Genomic DNA, 23131 nt, shown 5'->3' on the forward strand with positions numbered 1-23131 from the left:
ATTCAGAGTATCAATTTCAAGAACTCCCTTCTTCTGAGGCGTCCCATTACTCACAAGATTCCTCTCAGAAGTGTACATAAACTGGTTATTAGCAACCATGTCAACGAGTTCTTGAGCTTCTGCAGGCGTTTTCTTTAGGCGAATGGATCCACCTGCAGAAGTATCCAATGACATCTTAGCTAATTCAGATAGACCATTATAGAATATATTTAGGATGGTCCATTCTGAAAGCATGTCAGAAGGACACTTTTTGGTCAGTTGCTTGTATCTCTTCCAAGCTTCATAGAGGGATTCACCTTCCTTCTGTCTGAAGGTTTGAACATCCACTCTAAGCTTACTCAGATTTTGAGGAGGAAAGAACATGGCTAAGAAAGCCGTGACCAGCTTATCCCAAGAGTTCAGGCTATCTTTGGGTTGAGAGTCCAACCACACTCTAGCTCTGTCTCTTACAGCAAACGGGAAAAGCATGAGCTTGTAGACTTTAGGATCTACTCCATTAGTCTTAACAGTATCACAGATCTGCAAGAATTCAGTTAAGAACTGAAAAGGATCTTCAGATGAAAGTCCATGAAACTTGCAATTTTGTTGCATTAGAGAAACTAATTGAGGATTAAGCTCAAAATTGTTTGCTCCAATGGTAGGGATGGAGATGCTTCTTCCATGTAAATTGGAATTAGGTGCAGTAAAGTCACCAAGCATCCTCCTTGCATTATTATTATTTTCGGCTGCCATCTCCTCTTCCTGTTCGAAAATTTCTGTAAGGTTATCTCTGGATTGTTGTATTTTAGCTTCTCTTAGTTTCCTCTTCAGAGTCCTTTCCGGTTCAGGGTCTGCTTCAACAAGAATGTTCTTGTCCTTGCTCCTGCTCATATGAAAAAGAGGGAACAGAAAAATAATAATAATAGGGATCCTTTTTACCCAGGTATAGAGGTTCCCCTGTGTGAGTAGAAGAAGAAAAGAATGTAATGTAAAGAAGGGAAGAAGAGAAAATTCGAACACAGATGGAAGAGGGGTTCGAATTTGGGTGAGATGAAGTGTTAGTAGATGAATAAATAAATAGAAGGAGACGAGAAAGACGGAGGATTTTCGAAAATAAAATTTTGAAAAGGGGTTAGTGATTTTCGAAAATTAGGAATGAAATCAAATTAAAATTAAAAATTGAAACAATTAGTTAATTAAAAAGAATTTTTGAAAAAGAGGGAAGAGATTTTCAAAAATTAGAGAGAGAGAGTTAGTTAGGTAGTTTTGAAAAAGATAAGAAACAAACAAAAAGTCAATTAGTTAGTTGAAAAAGATTTGAAAATCAATTTTGAAAAGATAAGAAGATAAGAAGTTAGAAAAGATATTTGAAAATCAAATTTTTGAAAAAGATAAGATTTAAAAAAAGGATATGATAGAAAGATATGATTAGAATTAGTTTTGAGAAAGATTTGATTTTTAAAATCACAATTAATGACTTGGTTCACAAGAAATCATAAGATATGATTCTAGAACTTAAAGTTTGAATCTTTCTTAACAAGTAAGCAACAAACTCAAAATTTTTGAATCAAAACATTAATTGATGATGTGATTTTCGAAAATATGATATAAAAATAAGAAAAATATTTTGAAAATATTTTGAAAAAGATTTTTGAAATTTTCAAAAATAAATAAAAAAATGGAAAAGATATGATTTTTGAAAAAAATTTGAAAAAGATAAGATTTTTAAATTGAAAGTTTGATTTGACTCATAAGAAACAACTAAATTTTAAAAAGTTTTGAAAAAGTCAATCCAAATTTTCGAAATTTTAAGAGAGAAAAAGGGAAAGATATTTTTTGATTTTTTGAATTTTTAATGATGAAAGAGAAAAACATGAAAAAGACTCAATGCATGAGAATTTTTAGATCAAAACAATGAATGCACGCAAGAACACTATGAATGTCAAGATGAACACTAAGAACACTTTGAAGATCAAGATGAATATCAAGACTTATTTTTGAAAAATTTTCAAGAAAAGAAAACATGCAAGACACCAAACGTAGAAATTTTTCATGTATGGACACTATGAATGCAATAACGCATATGAAAAACAAGAAAAGACACAAAACAAGAAAATATAAAGATCAAACAAGAAGACTGGCCAAGAACAACTTGAAGATCATGAAGAACACTATGAATGCATGAATTTTCGAAAAATGCATAAACTTTTTAGAAAAAAATACAATTGACACCAAACTTAAAAATTGACTCAAGACTCAAACAAGAAACACAACATATTTTTGATTTTTATGATTTTATGATTTTTTTTTTTGGATTTTTCGAAAATTATTTGAAAAAGGAAATAAGGATTTCAAAATTTTTAATATGAATTCTAGGAATCTTGTACTCTTAGTCTAAAGCTCCAATCTGAGGGTTAGACATGGCTTAATAGCCAGCCAAGCTTTAGAAGATACAAATCAGTCATACAACAGCAGGTGGATTAGGAACAGCTAGCTTGCTCTTGTGATGATGGTTTGGAAGCCTAAGTCCAAAAGAATTTAGACATGGCTTTACAGCCAGCCAGGCTTCAACATGCTTCATGAAACACTAGAACTCACTCTTAAAAATTCTGAAATAATTTTTGAAAACAAAGAGAAAATTTTTTGAAAGATTTTTGAAAATTTTTTTTTGAAAATAAAACAAAAAGAAAATTACCTAATCTGAGCAACAAGATGAACCGTCAGTTGTCCAAACTCGAAAAATCCCCGGCAACGGCGCCAAAAACTTGGTATGCGAAATTGTTACTCTGAGGTTGTTAAATTTGTTCTTCGTTCTCTCCCTGATAATGGCGCCAATAACCGGTGCACAGTACCATGGTCCAAAAATAACTTCACAACTTCGCATTGGTGAGAATTTCAGATAAGCGTATAGAGATGCTTTCGTTCCTCTGATCCTTTGCTTTCCTGTTGTCTTCATCCAATCAGTCTTACTCCTTTCCATGGCAAGCTTTCTGTAAGGGCATCACCGTTGTCAATGGCTACATCCCATCCTCTCTGTGAAAATGGTCCAAATGCTCTGTCACGGCATGGCTAATCATCTGGATGTTCTCGATCATACTGGAATAGGATTTACTATCCTTTTGCGTCTGTCACTATACCCAGTACTTGCGAGTTTGAAGTTCATCACAGCCATCCCTTCCCAGATCCTACTCGGAATACCACAGACAAGGTTTAGACTTTCTGGATCTCAGGAATGGCTATCCATGGGTTCTAACTTATACCACGAGGATTCTAATATCACGGACTCGGTCCCCTGTATTAGATATCCAAGAGATATTCATTCTAGCTTGTTTGCATGTAGAACGGAAGTGTTTGTCAGGCACACGTTCATAAGTGAGAATGATGATGAGCGTCACATAATCATCACATTCATCATGTTCTTGGGTGCGAATGGATATCTTAGAAGCAGAATAAGTTGAATTGAATAGAAAACAGTAGTACTTTGCATTAAATCATGAGGAACAGCAGAGCTCCACACCTTAATCTATGGAGTGTAGAAACTCTACCATTTAAAATACATAAGAGATGAAGGTTCAGGCATGGCCGAATGGCCAGCCTCCAATGTCTAAGGACTAAATGTTCCAAAGATGATCCGAAGATGTAAATACAATAGTAAAAAGTCCTATTTATACTAAACTAGCTACTATGGTTTACAGAAGTAAGTAATTGATGCATAAATCCACTTCCAGGGCCCACTTGGTGTGTGCTTGGGCTGAGCTTGAAGTTTACACGTGCAGAGGATTCTTTTGGATTTGAACGCCAACGTGTTTTTGGCGTTCAACTCTGGTTCGTGACGTGTTTCTGGCGTTTAACTCCAGACTGTAGCGTAGAACTGGCGTTCAACGCCCTTTTGCATCGTCTAAACTCGGGAAAAGTATGGACTATTATATATTGCTGGAAAGCCCTGGATGTCTACTTTCCAACGCCGTTGAGAGCGCGCCATTTGGAGTTCTGTAGCTCCAGAAAATCCACTTTGAGTGCAGGGAGGTCAGAATCCAACAGCATCTGCAGTCCTTCTTCAATCTCTGAATCTGATTTTTGCTCAAGTCCCTCAATTTCTGCCAGAAAATACCTGAAATCACAGAAAAACACACAAACTCATAGTAAAGTCCAGAAATGTGAATTTAGCATAAAAACTAATAAAAACATCCCTAAAAGTAACTAGATCCTACTAAAAACTTACTAAAAACAATGCCAAAAAGCGTATAAATTATCCGCTCATCAGTTACCTCGACCTTTTTGAATATTTCTACCATTTTAGGGTCTAGTTCCATATGCTTTCTGGACTTCCTAACAAGGTGTGGAAATGAGATAGGAATGGCACCACTTGCAGCTTCCGCGTCCCTTGGTGCTCCATTCCTTGACTGAGCTGCTTCTTCTTCAACCAAGTCTTGTACTACATCCTCTTCTTCAGCATCCTCTGCCTCCACAATGCCTTCAACTTGTATATTTTCCTTTGAGCTTGGCTCCCCATGATTCCTCTCTTGCAGTGTGGTTTCGGACCTCAAAGTGATGGCATTGATGCCACCTTTGGGGTTGGGTATAGGTTGAGAAGGAATTGTATTGGAGCTTGAAGGTTGAGTGTTGGAGGTACTCAATGATCCCATCTGAGAGACGAGAGCTTGTATAGCAGAAGTCAGACCAGTAAGTGTGTTTTCCATGGTCGTTTGTCTTTGTGCAAGAGAGTGAAGCAACTCGTCATTAGGAGAGGAAGATGGGTAAGTGATTTGAAGGACCTGCTGTTGGTTATTCTGAAACACTTAGGATTGCCTTTGGTGAGGTGCTCTGTAAGGCTGATATTGGTTCTGCTGTCTGTTGTTGTTGTTTCACCTCTGATTTCCATTGTTGTCTCTGCTTCCTCTATTGTAGTTGTCCCTCCATCCTTGGTTGGAATTATCTCTCCACTCCTGGTTGTAGTTTCCGCCTTGTTGATTGTATCCTTGATTCGGGCGGTCATAGAAATTATGAGTAGTTGCCAAGGTGTTGTCTTCTTGTTGGAGCTGCGGGCACTCATCAGTGTAATGAGTGTAATTAGCACATATTCTGCATACTCTTTGAGGAACGAACTATTGACTTTGTTGTGATGAGGGAGGCTGAGGTTGTTGTTGGGTATGGCTTTTCAGCTAGATAGGATTCAACATGTTACCATGAAACTCTAGAATTCATTCTTAAAAGTTTTGAAGCCATAGAATAATTTATTTTTCAAAACATTATTTTTATTATTTTTTTTTCGAAAACAAAAGAAAAATTTTTGAAAAATTTTTTGAAAAAATTTTTGAAAATAAAACAAAAAGAAAATTACCTGATCTGAGCAACAAGATGAACCGTCAGTTGTCCAAACTCGAACAATCCCCGGCAACGGCGCCAAAAACTTGGTGCGCAGAAATTGTGACTACACTTTGATTATGTAAAATTCATCGCTCTTTCTTTCCCTAGTAATGGCGCCAAAAACATGATGCCAATACCATGGTTCACAACTTCGCACAACTAACCAGCAAGTGCACTGGATCGTCCAAGTAATACCTTACGTGAGTAAGGGTCGAATCCTACGGAGATTGTTGGTATGAAGCAAGCTATGGTCACCTTGTAAATCTCAGTCAGGCGGATATAAAATAGTAATGGGGTTTTCGAAAATAATTAATAAAATAGTGATAGAAATACTTATGTAAATCATTGGTGAGAATTTCAGATAAGCGAATAGAGATGCTTTCGTTCCTCTGAACCTCTGCTTTCCTGCTATCTTCATCCAATCAGTCTTACTCCTTTCCATGGCTGGCTTTATATAATGCATCACCATTGTCAATGGCTACTTTCGGTCTTCTCTCGGGAAAATGATCCAAATTCCCTGTCACGGCACGGCTAATCGTCTGGAGGCATCACCCTTGTCAATGGTTACATCCTATCCTCTCAATGAACATGGTCAACGCACCCTGTCACGGCACGGCTATTCATCTGTCGGTTCTCGATCATGCTGGAATAGGATTTACTATCCTTTTGCGTCTGTCACTATGCCCAACAATCGCGAGTTTGAAGCTCGTCATAGTCATTCAATCATTGAATCCTACTCGGAATACCACAGACAAGGTTTAGACTTTCCGGATTCTCTTAAATGCCGCCATCAATCTAGCTTATACCACGAAGATTCTGGTTAAGAGATATAAGAGACACTCATTCAATCGAAAGTAGAACGGAAGTGGTTGTCAGGCACGCGTTCATGGGGAATGATGATGATTGTCACGTTCATCACATTCAGGTTGAAGTGCGAATGAATATCTTAGAAGCGAAATAAGATGAATTGAATAGAAAACAGTAGTACTTTGCATTAATCTTTGAGGAACAGCAGAGCTCCACACCTTAATCTATGGAGTGTAGAAACTCTACCGTTAAAAATACATAAGTGAAAGGTCCAGGCATGGCCGAATGGCCAACCCCTCTGATCTAAGAACCAGGCATCCAAAGATGTCTAATACAATAGTAAAAGGTCTTATTTATAATAAACTAGCTACTAGGGTTTACAGAAGTAAGTAATTGATGCATAAATCCACTTCCGGGGCCCACTTGGTGTGTGCTTGGGCTGAGCTTGAGTGTTACACATGTAGAGGTCATTCCTGGAGTTGAACGCTAGTTTTGGTGCCAGTTTGGGCGTTGAACTCCACTTTGCATCTTGTTTTTGGCGTTGGACGCCAGAATTGGGCAGAGAGCTGGCGTTGAACGCCAGTTTGCGTCATCTAAACTTGGGCAAAGTATGGACTATTATACATTTCTAGAAAGCCCTGGATGTCTACTTTCCAACGCAATTGAAAGCGCGCCATTTCGAGTTCTGTAGCTCCAGAAAATCCACTTTGAGTGCAGGGAGGTCAGAATCCAACAACATCAGCAGTCCTTCTTCAACCTCTGAATCTGATTTTTGCTCAAGTCCCTCAATTTCAGTCAGAAAATACCTGAAATCACAGAAAAACACACAAACTCATAGTAAAGTCCAGAAATGTGAATTTAACATAAAAACTAATGAAAACATCCCTAAAAGTAACTAGATCCTACCAAAAACATACTAAAAATAATGCCAAAAAGCGTATAAATTATCCGCTCATCACACACGTTTGCAATTCCCCGGCAACGGTGCCATTTTGACGTTGGGATTTTTGCCAGTAAAGAATATCATAAAAACAGTCGCGTTGTAGATATAGTCTCTAAACCGACAAAAATCCCTTCGTACAAACGTTTTGGTTGTCACAAGTAACAAACCCCTTTATAATTGATAACCGACTATTTAAACCTCGGGTCGTCTTCTCAAGGAATTGCAGGGAGGTGTTCTTATTATTGGTTATGAGTCTTGTAAACTAGGGTTTTGAAAGTGAGGAGGTAGTATGTTAAATGATAAGAAAAATAAAATAAATAGATAAAATAAACTCTTGGCAAGGTATTAGAACTGGAAGTCCTATCCTTATCAATTGTGATGAAAATTAGATTTTAATCTCACTTTGTCAACCTCTAACTATGAAGGTAAATCAAGTGGATTAATAGGTTAATCCTCAGGTCCTAGTCAACTCCTTATGGAAAGACTAGAGTTATTGGAGCAACTCCCAATTTCAACCACTATTTTAATTGATAACTCAAGTACTACCAACCACTTGACCAAAGCCAAAAGGGAGAAAAATATCTAAATTAAATTAAAAGCATCAATATAAGCAAAGCAATCTTAAATCTGAAAATACCTCGAATTGCATTAACAAAAGAAATTAAATCTGGCATAGATGTTCATAAATTAAATTGAGAAAATAAATAAAAATAAAGAAACTGAGATTGAGAGTCACTCCTAAAACTAAGAGAAATCCTAAATCCTAATCCTAAGAGAGAGGAGAGAACCACTCTCTCTAAAAACTACATCTACTCCTAAAATTGTGAATTATTAGAGCCTCCTTTATGAATGGATGCATTCCCCTACTTTATACCCTCTAATCTGTGTTTTCTGCGCCGCAAACTGGGTCAAAAACAATCCAGAATTCGCTGGTTTCGAATTCAAAACACGCTGATTTCTGTCACTGCGACGCGGCCGCATGCATCACGCGGTCGCGTCGCCTAGCGTCAGGGGAACTGTAACATATTATATATCAAATCAAAGCCCCGGACGTTAGCTTTCCAACACAACTAGAACCGCGTTGTTTGGACCTCTGTAGCTCAAGTTATAGTCGTTTGAGTGTAGAGAGGTCAAGCTGGACAGCTTAGCAACTTCTTCAACTTCATGTATTCCTTCCACTTTTGCATGCTTTCTTTCTATCCTCCCTGCCTTATAATATCTGAAAACACTTAACACACCTATCAAGGTATCTAATAGTAATAAGAGAGGATTAATAATAAGCAAATATAAGATCAAAGAAGCATGTTTTCAATCAAAGCACATAATTAGGAAGGCAAATGTAAAACCATGCAAATAGTGTGAATAAGTGGGTAAAGAGTTGATAAAATCCACTCAATTGAGCACAAGATAAACCATGAAATAGTAGTTTATCAATGACTCTTCTCAATATCCAAAGCAAAAGCATAAAGCTAAAAATATGTGAATGTAATATAAAACTTAGAGGAGAAGTAATTTCTCTCTAAGATTCAAAACTAAAACTAAAACTACGCTAATGAGAATCTCCCTTGAGTCTCTGCTCGTTCCCTGGCTCTAGTCTGTGTTTCTGGGCCAGAAACTGGGTCCAAACTCGGCCCAAAATCGCCCTCAGCGTTTTCTGTGATTTCTGCAGATCACGCATGTGACGCATACGCGTCAAGCACGCGCACGCGTCACTGGCCATCTTCGCGTGTCACGCGTACGCATCAAGCACGCACACGCGTTGTCTAGCAGAACTTCAATCCACGCGTACACGTCAGGTACGCGCATGCGTCACTGTGAAAATCTCCAAATTACACGTATGCGTGAGCTATGCGTGCGCATTGATGCTCGCTGGTTGTCTCCTTTATTTCTTGTGCTCCTTCCATTTCTGCAAGCTTCCTCTCTATCCCCTAAGCCATTCTTGCCCAATAAAGCCCGAGAACACTAAACACACAGATCATGACATCGAATGGTATAAAGGGGAATTAAAATACACAAATTAAAGGCTTAGGAAGCAAGTTTTCAACCATAAAACAAAACTAGGAAGGAATTGTAAAACCATGTAATTCGTATGAATAAGCGTGAAAAGACTTGATGAAATCACTCAATTGAGTACAAGATAAACCATAAAATAGTGGTTTATCAGTACTCATCCTTGAATCTCTAAGGATCTTTGCTCCTCAAATGGTTGATAGAAATTCCAACCATCTTCACCAGGCTTGGGTGAAGTTCAACCCAAGATATGAGGTCCCAAAGTTGCTCTTCGAAGTACGATCCGGGATCCCATATCTTATCTTCGCACCCGTCTTCAAGTTAATTATTATGATTCTTCCATCCGGGTGGTTGATACATAGAATTCCCTTTAGTGTACCAAATCATCCTTCTAGACCCATACAAAGTAGTGTTCATCCAATCATGGGCCCTATGCTCTGAAAGTTCGACCTTAATGAGCCTAATATCACACTTCCAACTACTACACAACGCCCCCTTACTATTAACTCCGCAAAGAGCTCTAAGTTGCCCATCCGTTTCAATCAACCCATATTCAAGTGAGAAGGTGAAGCTTAAGGGTAGAAATTTTACCCACTTGAATGTTGTGTTGGAGGGTGACTTGGGGAAGGAGACCTTCCCACACTTAGACAATGTGAGGTCTACTCCCGTAGCCTCTTCCTTAGTAATTTCCAACACTTGACAACTTCTTTCAATTTCTTCTTGCTAGTCAACTTCTTCAACAAGGATACCAATATCACTTGGTTTGGAGTTGTCTTCAATAACTTCAATTTCACATCTAATGGGGGAGGATTCAATTTTGGATAAAAAGTCATTGATGATTGAATCTATCTCTTGATCAACCTCTTCATATTCTTCAATTTGGATATGTTCCGGAGGTTGTTGAGATTCTCGTGGCGGTTCTGCATCTCCGAAATTTTCAACCACGCCTTCCTTTTCTTCAATAATCGTAGGTTCCTCCAATTGTTCCAGCACAAAACACAACTCCTCCTTCTCCACCGGATTTTCCAATCTCTTCTTCATGCTTTGCTCTTCTTTTGGTCTTTCACACGTGGTCACGAAAGCACCTTCAGTATTCAAACATTGGTAGGCCAAAGTGTGCACTACCTTGGTCAAGTTAGTCACAAACTCTAGTGTGTTCCGTTGCATATTCGCTTGTCCTTGGAGTAGCAAAGTGAGAGATTCATCTATTGGAACTTTGGGTGGATAAGAGGGTTCATCATTTTGGAGAAAAGGTTCATAGTAGGAAGGTGGTTCTTCTTGAGAATGGTATGGAGATAGTGTGTATTCAGGTGGTTCTTGGTAGTAATCATGATAGGGTTGTGGTGGTTCTAAAGATTCATGCTCATAATGGTCACAAGGATATGGTATGGGTAATTGGTCATATGTGGATATGGATCATAGGAAGGTACTTGGTATGGAAAGGCTTGTGAGTATGGTTGAGGTTCATGTTGAGGATAAGAGTCATAGGCATATGATGATGGTAATTGATTGTCACGAAAAGATTCACCATAGCCATTGAATTGACATGCATTAGGATGATGATTGTACCTATGAGTATCCGGAGGTTGTTGCCAATATGAGTGATCAATTCCTTGAGACTCCTCCCATCTTTGTTAGTTCCATCCTTGATACATGTGGTCATTGAAGTTCACGTTTCCTACAACACAATTAGAACCAAACTCATAACCAAAAGAGTGAGAATTCATAGTGGAAGCAAAAACAAACAAACTAAGTTCTAAACTAACAACGACGAACAAACAAGTAAAAGACAAACATATTCACAATATTCACATATGTACAATAATCAATAACATAACACCATTGCAAATCTCCGGCAACGGCGCCATTTTGATGAGTTAATTTTTGACGGTTTAGAATTCTCAAATGAAATCTCGTTGCAATATAGTTTCTAAACCAACACTAATCCTTTCATACAAAAATTTGTTTGTCACAAGTACAAACCCCTAATTATTCTAATAACCGAAGTATTAAACCTCAGGTCGTCTCTCAAAGGAATTGTAGGGTAGTGTTCTTGTTATTGGTTATGGACAAGTATATTTTGGGATTTTGGATGAGAAACAAGAAAAGTAAATGATAAAGGGAATCAAATGATAAAAAGGTCTTGACAAGGTTTGGTGGTCAAGGATCTCTATCCTTATCACTAACCACAATATGATAATTGTAAGGATCAATCCCACTAAGTCATCCTCTAACAAGCAAAGGAAAGTCAAGTGAGCTATATCAATCTAAGTCCATAAGTCCTAGCTATTCACTAATTGAGTTAGTGAGAGCTAGAGTCAATGGCTACCAACTATCAATCACTTGGACATTAGCAACTCAAGAATTCCTAAGTTACCTTCCCAAGCCAAGAGTGTAAAATCCTACTCTAACATCCTCTCAAGCATTTTGACAAACACTTGGAAGGTATAAAAGAAAAGCATAGCAAATCGACAACAAGAATGAAATCTAACAACAATTATTGCAAAGAATTAACAACAACAATAAAAAAGAACATTATTGACATGAATTACCTCAAATTGAATTGAAAGAAAATAAAAGGAACAAGAGTAGATCAACAACAAAGTATAGAAACAACATAGAGGAAATTACAACGAAAGAATAGAAGAACAAGATGTAACAACAAAGAATTGAATGGTAGAAGTAGATGAGAGCCTGAATTAAAACTTAGATCCAAGCTTATTATCCTAAACCTAATCCTAATCCTAGAGAGAAGTGAGAGCTTCTCTCTCTAAAACTAACTAAAACTAATCCTAATGATTCCTAATGTGAATGATGTAAATGATTGATGCATTCCCCTTCAATCCTTGGTCCTTTTAAGTGTTTTGGCGCCAAAGTTGGTTTAGATTAGGCCCCAGAGCTTCTCAGAATTTGCTGGGCACATTTTCACTAAAAAAAATCACGTGCCAGCATCGACGCGTATGCATACATCACGCGTGTGCGTCCCTGAAGTTTTCGTGATCCACGCGTGCGTGTACACTGCGCGTGCGCGTGGGTTGTGCTTCTCAAATCTTTGGCTTTTCCATGTGTTCTCCACTTTGCATGCTTTCCTCTTCACTCCTTTGATCTATTCCTAGCTTTTTGAACCTGAAATCACTAGCAAACACATAAAGGCATCTAGTGGAATCAAAGGTGAATCAAAATTAGCCAATTTAAGGTCTAAAATGTATGTTTTCATATTTAAGCACAAATTAAAGGAGAATCACAAAACTATGCTATTTCGTTAAGTACATGTGAGAAGAGGTTGACAAAATGCTCTAAATTTAACATATGATAAACCCTAAAAACGGGGTTTATCAGAACCCTTAATGGAAAATGGGCTGGGAAAAGAAGCAGAGTATATCCAACTGAATGGTCAACGTATAGAGTAAGAATCTTTCTCTTCTATAGTCCTATATTTAATGTATTTTATTTTGTATACTATTAATCGTATTATACTCAATTCTAACATAGCTATGATTGTGGAATATACGTCATGAAATGGCTCAAAACAATCGACCCACGAAAGATCAAGAGCGGAAAGAGATATAAATATAGAGCTTGGACACAAGTCTGTTCTTGGGCCGACCTCTTGTTTTGACACGTGGTGGGTTTTGAAGGTCATTCACATTGCTTAATGTTGCTTCTTCGTGTGTTAACAAACTTTTTTCTTTGCTTCTCTGTTGATATTCTTCCATCTCTGCCATGACCTTGTCAAATGCTCGGTGTAGAATTCCGGTCAACTCTTCAGACTCGGATGCAAATTCACATATATTGTGTGACCGAAACACCAATTAATCAAATCTCTTACTTCTCGGCTCCAATAGATGTTCATCTTGGCTACTCTTGATGTGTGTATGCCTCCTCTTTATATTGTTGCTCCAGCGTTCCAATATGTATTTCAGTGCCACGTTATCCACTCGCTCAAAGCTTAGGACGCTTAGCGAATGGTGGCATAATATGCCCCTAGACTCAAACAGCAAGCAATGGCACTTCACATCTTGTGATACTGCGTCGTAGGTGACGACAAACTTGTTGAGTGTGGAGTTGGAAACCTGCTCTATGACTTGAGCTTGTGATACAGTTCACTTTACCTCTGAATTGAGCTTGAACTTCCCTAAACTTTTCATGGGTATCACGGTGCCGATATTGCTGATTTTGTTGCGCACGGTATCACGGTGTAAAAATCTGCAGCATCAAATTCTCTCTCTGATTTCTCGGCAATTGTCGTATTGCTTCACATATTGTCTCAAGGAGCTATTCGTGTGATGAACTTGTTGAAAAATGAATGCATGCTCTCGCTCTTTTGTGTGTTTCTCATTCCAGCCCAGAAGTGGTGATCCAAGTAAACTGGAATCTATATATGCCGATCCTTGTACAGCTCTGCAAAACAAACCGAACTCATAAGGTGTGGTGAACCGAAAACAGCGCATGCTTTGGGAAAAAAGATATGAGCATGAAAATAATTCAAATTGAAACCTCAAGTACCTGATGCACGGAAACTTGTCTCTCAACAATTTTCCCTCGGCAAGTATACCGAATTGTCGTCAAGTAAACACCCACAATAGAGTGAGGTCGAATCCCACAGGGATTGATTGGTCAAGCAACTTTAATCAAAGGAATGTTCTAGTTGAGCTAAGCAGGAATTGAGTTGAGATTTGTAGAAAAGTAAATGGCAGGAAAGTAAATAACAGAAAATGTAATTGCTGGAAGTAAATGATGGAATGTAAATGACAGAAAATAAATTGTAGAATCTTAAATGGGGATTTGGGGAAATGAACATAAAGGTAAATGACAGAAGGTAAAGAGAATGGGTAAGATCAGAAATAGGCGATTCATTGGGCTCAGGAGATGTTGTATTCTCCGGATCAAGTTCATTCTCATCTATTCCTCAATCAATGCATTCATTGATCTCCTTGGCAATCATAAGTGATTGGATTCCAATTTCTTGGCAACCCAATCTCTCAAATCTTGATCAATAGCCAATTCCTTGGTCTAATTGCAAATGAGAAGAGATGAAGTATGGTCACTGATTATACCACATGTATTCCCAAATCAAAGTGTTGGTAGGATTATATGTCACGATATCCATCCAAACCCCAATTTGGTCCATCATGAGAAAGCATTTCTAGCATGATCTCCTCATCCCTTTTCCAAGGCTCAGAGGAGATCCAATTATGGAGAGTTTCTTTTCCAAGACAACTAATCAGAGGAGATCCCATTTCTAGCATGATCTCTTCATTCCTCTTCCAAGGTTCCAAAGAGATCCAAGTATAAATAGCTTCTTTTCAAAGACAACTACCCAATTGGATGAAGATTGAAAGCTTTCTAAAATCAAGAGAAAAGAAAGAAGAAGAATAATGAAAACTATTATTGATCTATCAAATTACAACAGAGCTCCCTAACTCAATGAAAGGGGTTTAGTTGTTCATAGCTCTGGGAATGAAAAGCAAAGATGGAAAACACATTCTAAAAGTAAAACTAGAAGTTGCAGAGAAAGTAAAATTATACAGAAAGTAGTTCTCCCAATGGCCAAAAGCTCTCTATTCTAGTTCAAAACTACTCCTATATATACTACTCTTCTGATCTTCTAGTTGGATCTTCAAATCTTGGATATGGGTCTTTGGATCTTTGAGTTGAAGCAGTTGTAGTCTTCATTGGGCTCAGCTTTGCTTGCAGAGAAAGTGTGAGTTAGGAATGGACGTTAGTTAGGACATTAGTAGTGTTAAGTTAAGTGAAAATGTGGGTTCGAGAACGTTAGTGACAATCACCTTTTTCACTAACGTTCCTAACCCAAGATGGTCCACGTTAACTTCAACGTTAGTGGCACTAATGTGACCACTAACATTGCCTCTTCGTCCTTCGCAAACGTTATTGGCATTCACCTTTTCCAATAACGTTTGCTTGTTTTCCTTCCTCCCTACGTTAGAGTCCACGTTAGTGTAGCTAACGTGACCCTTAACGTGGGCATGCCTCAGCTTCGAGAGCGTTAGTGACACTTACCTTTGTCACTAACGCTCCAAACGTCCCTTCTCACGTTAGTGCCTGATAAACCACTATTTTATGGTTTGTATTGTGTTTAATTGTGTGGTTTTATCATGATCTTTATCCACTTATTCATTAAATAAGCAAGCATTTATAATTCTTTCCTGAAGTTATTGCATGATTGAAAACTTGCTTCCTAGAGACTTTTAATTATGTATTTTATTTCTCTTTTATTCCATTCGATGCCGTGATCTGTGTGTTAAGTGTTTCAGGCTTTATAGGGCATGAATGAGTTAGAGATTGGAAAGGAAGCTTGCAAAAATGGAAGAAACACAAGAAATTGAGGAGATGACCAACGCGAAGCGACGCGGCCGCATGGATCACGCGACCACGCAAAAGAAAGGAAATCGCAGTGACGCGGCCACAGGGATGACGCGACCGCGCGGCATGGAATAGCACGAGTGACGCGGCCGCACGGATGACGCGACCGCGTGGCAAAGCAGAAAGCCGAATAATGTGGCCGCATGGATGACGCGACCGCGTGACATGCGCGATCTGCATAATCTGCAGAATCGCTGGGGCGATTTTGGGCCTTATTTTGACCCAGTTTTCGGCCCAGAAAAGCATACTAGAGCAAGAGAACATGCAGAAACCAACAACAACATTCATTCCGCATAGTTTTAAGTTTTTAGATCTAGTTTTCCTCTCCTCTAGGTTTTCTCTCTACACATTGATAGTTTTTAGGAGTTGTTATTTTCATTGTTTTCGCATTGGGATATTGAGAAGAGTTATTGCCTCATCAAGACTTCGACATTCTAGTTCGTTTTCTTTACTTGTCTCTTACTCTTCCATGTTCCTTAATTTACTTAATTTTACTATTGGATTATTTTAGCATTTATTAATATAAGAACTACTTTTATTTTCAATTAATCTTTTAATCATTGTTTATCATGTCTTTCTTTAATTCCCTTTCTTATGTTATGAATTTTACATTTACAATGAGCGAGTAGTTCCCTAACTTGATGGGGAGTTGATTGAAAGGAACCCTTGAGTTGGAATGCTCAAGAGAAAGATTGTAATTGGGTTTATTGTTGGATTGCTCTCTAGTCACTAACACCAATCCTCCCAAGAGCAGATTGGAACTTGTGGATAGAAACAGCATTCCAACTTGTTTGAGTTTCCCTTACTTAGTAAGGGACAACTAAACATAATAACCCTCAATTTTCAATTAACCTTGAGAGTACTCCAACAAGAGTAGGGCTTCCAGTTAATCAACTCCCAGTCAAGGCTTTTATTTAAATTTATATAAATTCTCTAATTTAATTTTCTGCCATTCAACTCAAACCTTCTTGAAAACATCTGATTAATAAAATAGCACACTTTTCTGCAACTCGTTGGGAGACGACCTGGGATTCATACTCCCAGTATTTTAATTTTAATTTCTGTGACACCCTTCTAAATTGATAAGCGGATGACGTTAGGATTTTTGCCAGTAAAGAATTTCATAAAAACAGTCGCGTTGTAGATATAGTCTCTAAACCAAGAAAAATCCCTTCACACAAACATTTTGGTTGTCACAAGTAACAAACCCCTTTTAAATTGATAACCGAGTATTCAAACCTCGGGTCGTCTTCTCGAGGAATTGCAGGGAAGTATGTTCTTATTATTGATTATGAAGATTGTAAATTGGGGGTTTTGGAAGTAAGGAGGGAATATGTTATATGACAAGTAAAATAAAATAATAATAATAAAATCTCTTGGCAAGGTATAAGAAATTGGAAGTCCAGACTTAGTTATCCTTATCAACAGTAATGAAAGTTGAATGTTAATTCCACTTAGTTGACCTTTACTAAAGCAAAGGAAAGTCAAGGGACAAATTGGTTTGATCTTCGAATCCTATTTATTTCCTAAGAAAAGATTGGGATTATTGAAGTTCAACTCAATTGGCAAGATAACAATTATCAATTATGCTGTTGAATTGGATAACTCCTGAGTTACTGATTTCTTGACCAAAACCAAAAGAGGAAAAGGTCTACTTGAATGAAAATAATTTGGATTAAGATAAACAAAGAGCATTAATAAATTAAAGAGAGCAATTATAAGTCTGAAATACCTCAAATAACATTAATAAGGGAAATTATTATCTAACATGAAGGTTTCATAAACTAAATTGGAAAAATAAATAAAAATAAAAAACCTGAGATTGAGAGTCACTCCTAAAACTAAGAGAAGTCCTAAATCCTAATCCTAAGAGAGAGGAGAGAACCTCTCTCTCTAAAAACTACATCTACTCCTAAAATTGTAAAATATGAAAGCTTCCCTTTGAATGAGTGCATTTTCCCACTTTATAGCCTGTAATCTGTGTTTTCTGGGCCGAGAACTGGGTCAAAAACAGCCCAGAAATTGCTGGAGAAGAATTCAAACACGCTGATTTCTGTCACTGCGATGCAGCCGTGTGGAGCACGCGGTAACGTTGCCTAGCGTCAGGGCAACCATAGCGTATTATATATCAAATCGAAGCCCCGGACATTAGCTTTCTAACGCAACTGGAACCGTGTCGTTTGGACCTTTGTAGCTAAAGTTATAGCCGTTTGAGTGCGAAGAGGTCAGGCCGGACAGCTTAGCAATTTCTCCAACTTCTTGTATTCCTTCCACTTTTCCATGCTTCCTTTCCATCCTCTGAGCCATTCCTGCCCTGTGATCTCTGAAATCACTTAAAACACATATCAAGGCATCTAATGGTAATTAGAGATGATTAAACATAGGGAACTTAAGGCCAAAGAAGCATGTTTTCAATCAAAGCACATAATTAGGAAGGTAATTGTAAAACCATGCAAATAGTATGAATAAGTGGGTAAAAAGTTGATAAAATCCACTCAATTAAGCACAAGATAAACCATAAAATAGTGGTTTATCAACCTCCCCACACATAAACAATAGCATGTCCTCATGCTAAGCTCAAGAGAAGCTATAAGGGAATGAAGTGGAAAGTAAGAATGTATGAAATGCAACCTATCTATATAAATGCAACTACATGCAAAATGTTTCTACCTACTTAGTTAAAAGTAAACAAATCCTTCAAGAAGAAGTATGAACTAGATTTCACTAATTCAAATCATGAAAATGAAGTACAAATAAACTTGCAAGAAGACAATAGCTCATGAAAGCAGAGAACAAGGAATTGAGCGTCGAACCCTCACTGGTAGTGTATATACTCTAATCACTCAAGTGTTTAAGATTCCATTCTCTCAATTCTCTACTAACCTTGCTTTCTAAGGCTTGCTCTTCATCTAACAATCAACAAAAATTTAATGCACAAATACACAAATCAAGAGGTCTTTTAAGGGTTGTAATGGGGTTAGGGTCAAGTAGGATTGTATTTGGTCAAGTGGACTAAAATCTGAATCCTTAATTAACTTAAACTTTCCACCTAACTTTAGACAATCCATGTAATCATAATACAATATCTAACCATCTATTAACCATGTTTTCCACATATTCATGCATTCTAATTTCAAGTACAGTACATATGCATTGTTTTCAACATTTACTTTGGGGCATTTTGTCCCCTTTTTCTTATTTGCTCTTTTTTCTTTTTTTTTATACATATTTTTTTCTTTTATTTTTCTCAATACATATGATTAAATTATTGGATGCATGAATCATGTCCTAAACATTTTTTTCACATTTTCAGAAAATTCTAACATACTCAATTCTCAAACCAAATGTTTCCAAATTCACTTCCCCACACTTAATTTATGAGCACTCTCACTAGTCTAAGCTAACTAAGGATTCAAATTAAGGACATTATTGTTTTCCGCTTAGAGTTAATGATGTGCTAAAGTAAGGAACAAAGGGGTATAATAGACTCAACATTGGTTTGCAAAGAATAATGAAAAGGTAAGGCCATATGGGTATGTACGCTCAGTGAAACAAAGGCCTCAATCATGTAAGTGTATGCATACATCAAACCATGGAAATATAGAATCAAGCAAGATAAAGATCACAATTTTAGAGAGAAAAACACACATCAAAAATAAATTATTGGTTGATAAAATGCAACCAATCAATTAGGCTAAAAAATCTCACGGGTTTCGTGTGTTCGAGCTCTAGACCATGTTCTAGTATAATATTTCTTCAAACAAGTGTAACATTAAATTTTTATTCAAATTAGTGAAATGCTCTAAAAGATTTCTTGAAAAAGAAAATATTACTTCAACCAAGTGGTAAAATATGCACAAAATCAAATAAATATGCAATCAAACATGCAAATGTGATAATGAACTAACAAACAAAGTAAAATATTGGTGTTGAATTAGTAATTAACTAACCCATGGAGATCGGTATCGACTTCCCCACACTTAAAGATTGCACCGTCCTCGGTGCATGCTGAGATTTGCAGGTGGACGGGTTGCTTCAACTGGGGCTCTTTTTGTTCCTTTCCTTGTCGGTGATTTGGGAGTAGCTTTCTCTTTACCCTTCTTGGTGGCCATCCTGAAAAGGGAAAAAGAAAGTGACTTTTAAAGCTAAGGGTTAGAGCAAGGAAGAGGGCGGGAAAGGTGGTAATCAATGCACAATAAAGAAGAATGACGTTAACACACGCTCATGAGTACATGTGAAAAGTCATCAATAGAAAATAGCTAGTGCATATGATGACAAGTGAATACAAGGTGTTTATTGGCATGCTGGCAAAGGCATGAGTAGCATAGATCAAGCATTCAATGTCCAAGTTAGATTACCAAGTCTTTCAAACTAACAACATGTTTGTAATAACAATTATATTTAATTAATAAAATATAAAAAAAGGGTTTTGTGAAAAACAAGCATTTATAGTAGTAGATTAAAAGAAATCTTAAAAATAGTGCACAATGCCATACGGACGTTTTCACAAACACATAGCATGCATGGTAAATAAGCTATTTGAAAGTATTAAATTGAACATGCAAGCAATCCTTTAAAAAATAATATATAATTGTCAAATAATTCCTCTAATAATCCACAAGTAAAATATAGAAATAATGACCCAAATAAATTTCTAACACCAATGAAAATAATGCAATGAATGAAAGTATGCAAATAAATTAAGTAAAAATAAAATGAAAGATAAGAAGAATGAGAAGGAAAAGGAAGGAAGAAGAAGTAAGAAAGAAAGGAGATAGAAGAAATTAGGATTAGAAAAGAAAAGATAGGATAATTGGCGCTGATCTGGATAGGTTGTGTGACGCTGGCGACGCGGTCACGTAAATGACGCGGTCGCGTGGTGCGCAATAAGGTTGGGTGATGCGGACGCGTAGGGCACGCGATCGCGTGACTCGATTTGTGCTAGTGGCGCGAGTCCATCCTCGCGGTCGCACAACTCTCTGTTCAAAACTTAGTATTGCCAAAATCCAGGGTGACGCGGTCGCGTGGTCGACGCGATCGCGCGGGTGGCCTTATTTCCAATATGACGCGGACGCGTGAGTGACGTGTTCGCGTGGCAGGGCTTGTGCTGCTAGCACGGGTCCAGCCCAATTCCAGCTCAACTTTCGGCCATACACCCTTATTACGTCGATTTACAGGGCCACGCGGTCGCGTTGGTGACGCGGACGCGTGGGGAAGCTATTTTGCAAATGACGCGGCCGCATCAGCGACGCGGTCGCGTGGGACGATTTGTACCATTGGCACGCCTCCAGCCCTGCTCCTGCGTAACTCTCTGTTCAATTTCTTTTCCTTCTAACGCACTGGTGACGCGGACGCGTCAGCGACGCTGCCGCGTCACGTGCGTGCTTTTTTTTTTTAAATCTGAAAAAAATGCATAATGCAGTGTTAATATGAATGTGATGCAAAACTCCAGGTTCAATATAAAATAAAATAAAACTCGAAAACAAATAAAACTAAATAAGAATGAAAAAGGAACGATCATACCTTGGTGGGTTGTCTCCCACCTAGCACTTTTAGTTAAAGTCCTTAAGTTGGACATTTGGTGAGCTTCCTGTTATAGTGGCTTATGCTTGTATTCATCCAGAAATCTACACCAATGTTTGAAATTCCAGTAGCCTCCGGGATCCCAAACTAGGCATGTAAAGCCCTTAAGAAGCTTCAAACAGATTCTTAGGCTCCCGGGGTGACAAATATCAGAGCAGATTCCAAGATTCCAAATCTTGCTTTTACACCCATTTTTGTTGGGATTTGTATCTTTCCAGCCAGGTGATAAGTAATTTGAATTCTCACTGCAGCTACCAAACAGCTTCCTAGACCCATTCAATTGAGCTCTACACCAACCCTTGCGTTTAAACTTAAAGCTTCCAACCATGATGAACCTTGCAGGACAATGCTTACCACTGGCCATCTTCCTCTTCCTCTTAATGTTACAAAGAGCTCTAAGTTGACCATCCGTCTCCAGTAGCCCATATTCAAGTGGAATTAGAAAGCTAAGGGATATGAATTTTACCCACTTGAATGTTGTGAAGGATGATGGCAACTTAGGGGGTTATTTTTAATGAAATTGCAAGTTCCACTCCCTTGTGCTCTTTGACAACTTCCACCTCTTTGCAAGCTTCTTTAATTTCAACCTCTTCCTCTTGGTAGCTTTCTTCCAATTCAATCTCTTCTTCATTACTTAGCAAGGGCATGGGAGGCTATGCTTCTTCTTCTTTAATCTCCATCTCTTGATCGACCTCTTCCAAGTTCTTAATCATGATATACCTTGGAGGTTGTACACCCTCCTCAACATCAATTTCAATCGCCTTGGAAAGAGGTTCTATAACCTGACTTTTCCATGGAGGTTCAGCATCTCCTAAGTCTGCAACCACTTCTTCTTCTTCGATAATTACAGCTTCCTCCACTTGTTCCAGTACAAAGTCATGCTCTATACTGTCCACTGGAGTTTCTAATATCTCCTTCATGCTACGTTCTTCATTAGATTGCCCACATGAAGCCATGGGAGCACTTTGAGTGTCCGAGCGTCGGGAACCTAATTGACTTATCGCTTGATTTAGTTGATATAGAGTTGCATGAAATCGATCCGCTGCTTTCTTGAGATGATCCCTTGATTCTTCCTTCACTAATTCTTCAACCACTCCTTCGACTTTAAGGGTTTTTACTACCTTCACCTTTAGGGCCTCCTCTAGCTCCTTATGAAGTATGGATTTGCGAAGATGATCCCTTCTCTCTTGTTCCATGTCAATAGCATCATTGGGATCATGTTGCTCCTGGATTGATGGATGTGGGTGCTCTTCCATGGATGGTGGTGATGGGATGGAGAGATCATTCTGTGGTTGAAAAGGAAGTGCACTAGAGCTTGAGGATTGATTGTTGAACATATTTGGTGGTCTGATTTGGGCGACGAGAGCTTGTATAGTAGAGCTTAGATCGGCAAGTGCTTTCTCCATGGAGGTTTGGGGTGGATAGGAGGGTTCATTTGGCTCATAAGGTGGTTGGTATAGTGGATATAGGTTAGGGTCATATGGTGGTGTTTGGTGGTAAAGGGCTTGTGAGTATGGTGGTCCAAAGTCATATTGAGGAAAGGGTTCATAGGCATATGCTGGTGGTTGTTGATAGTCCGTTGGAGGTGGTTGTTGCCATGAGGGTTGATCAAATCCTTGTGGCTCCTCCCATCTTTGATTGTTCCAACCTTGATGCCTGTTCTCATTGTAATTTCTTCTTCCTGCAACATAATTGTAACCAGACTCATAGCCAAAGTGGTGAGAATTCATAGTATCAAATAAAAATTAAAAATGAAAATATAAACAATTTTAAATTAAAAGGTTATTTAAATTTTGAATTTGAAAATTAAAATTTGAAATTGAAATTTGAAAATTTTTAAAATTTGAATTTTGAAATTTGAATTTTAAATTTTTGAAATTTGAATTTTGAATTTTGAGATTTGAAATTTGAAAAAATTTTTAAAATTGAATTTTGAAAATTTTAAATTTGAATTTTGAAATTTGATTTTTAAATTTTGAAATTTTTTTTTTGAATTTAATAAGGAAAGAGAAAAACAATAAAATGACAACAAACTTAAAAATTTTTAGATCAAAACAA

The 23131-nt window shown here is 37.8% G+C and overlaps 1 non-coding gene across 1 annotated transcript; it reads left to right on the plus strand.

The window, feature by feature from the left end:
- Positions 1-228: 228 nt before the first annotated feature.
- Positions 229-336, plus strand: LOC112725421 (small nucleolar RNA R71). Its single transcript, XR_003164531.1, has one exon. It is a non-coding gene; the product is annotated as a small nucleolar RNA R71 (small nucleolar RNA).
- Positions 337-23131: the final 22795 nt, after the last annotated feature.

This window comes from Arachis hypogaea, chromosome 11 (assembly GCF_003086295.3).
Source record: "Arachis hypogaea cultivar Tifrunner chromosome 11, arahy.Tifrunner.gnm2.J5K5, whole genome shotgun sequence".
In the NCBI taxonomy this organism is placed as follows: Eukaryota; Viridiplantae; Streptophyta; class Magnoliopsida; order Fabales; family Fabaceae; genus Arachis; species Arachis hypogaea.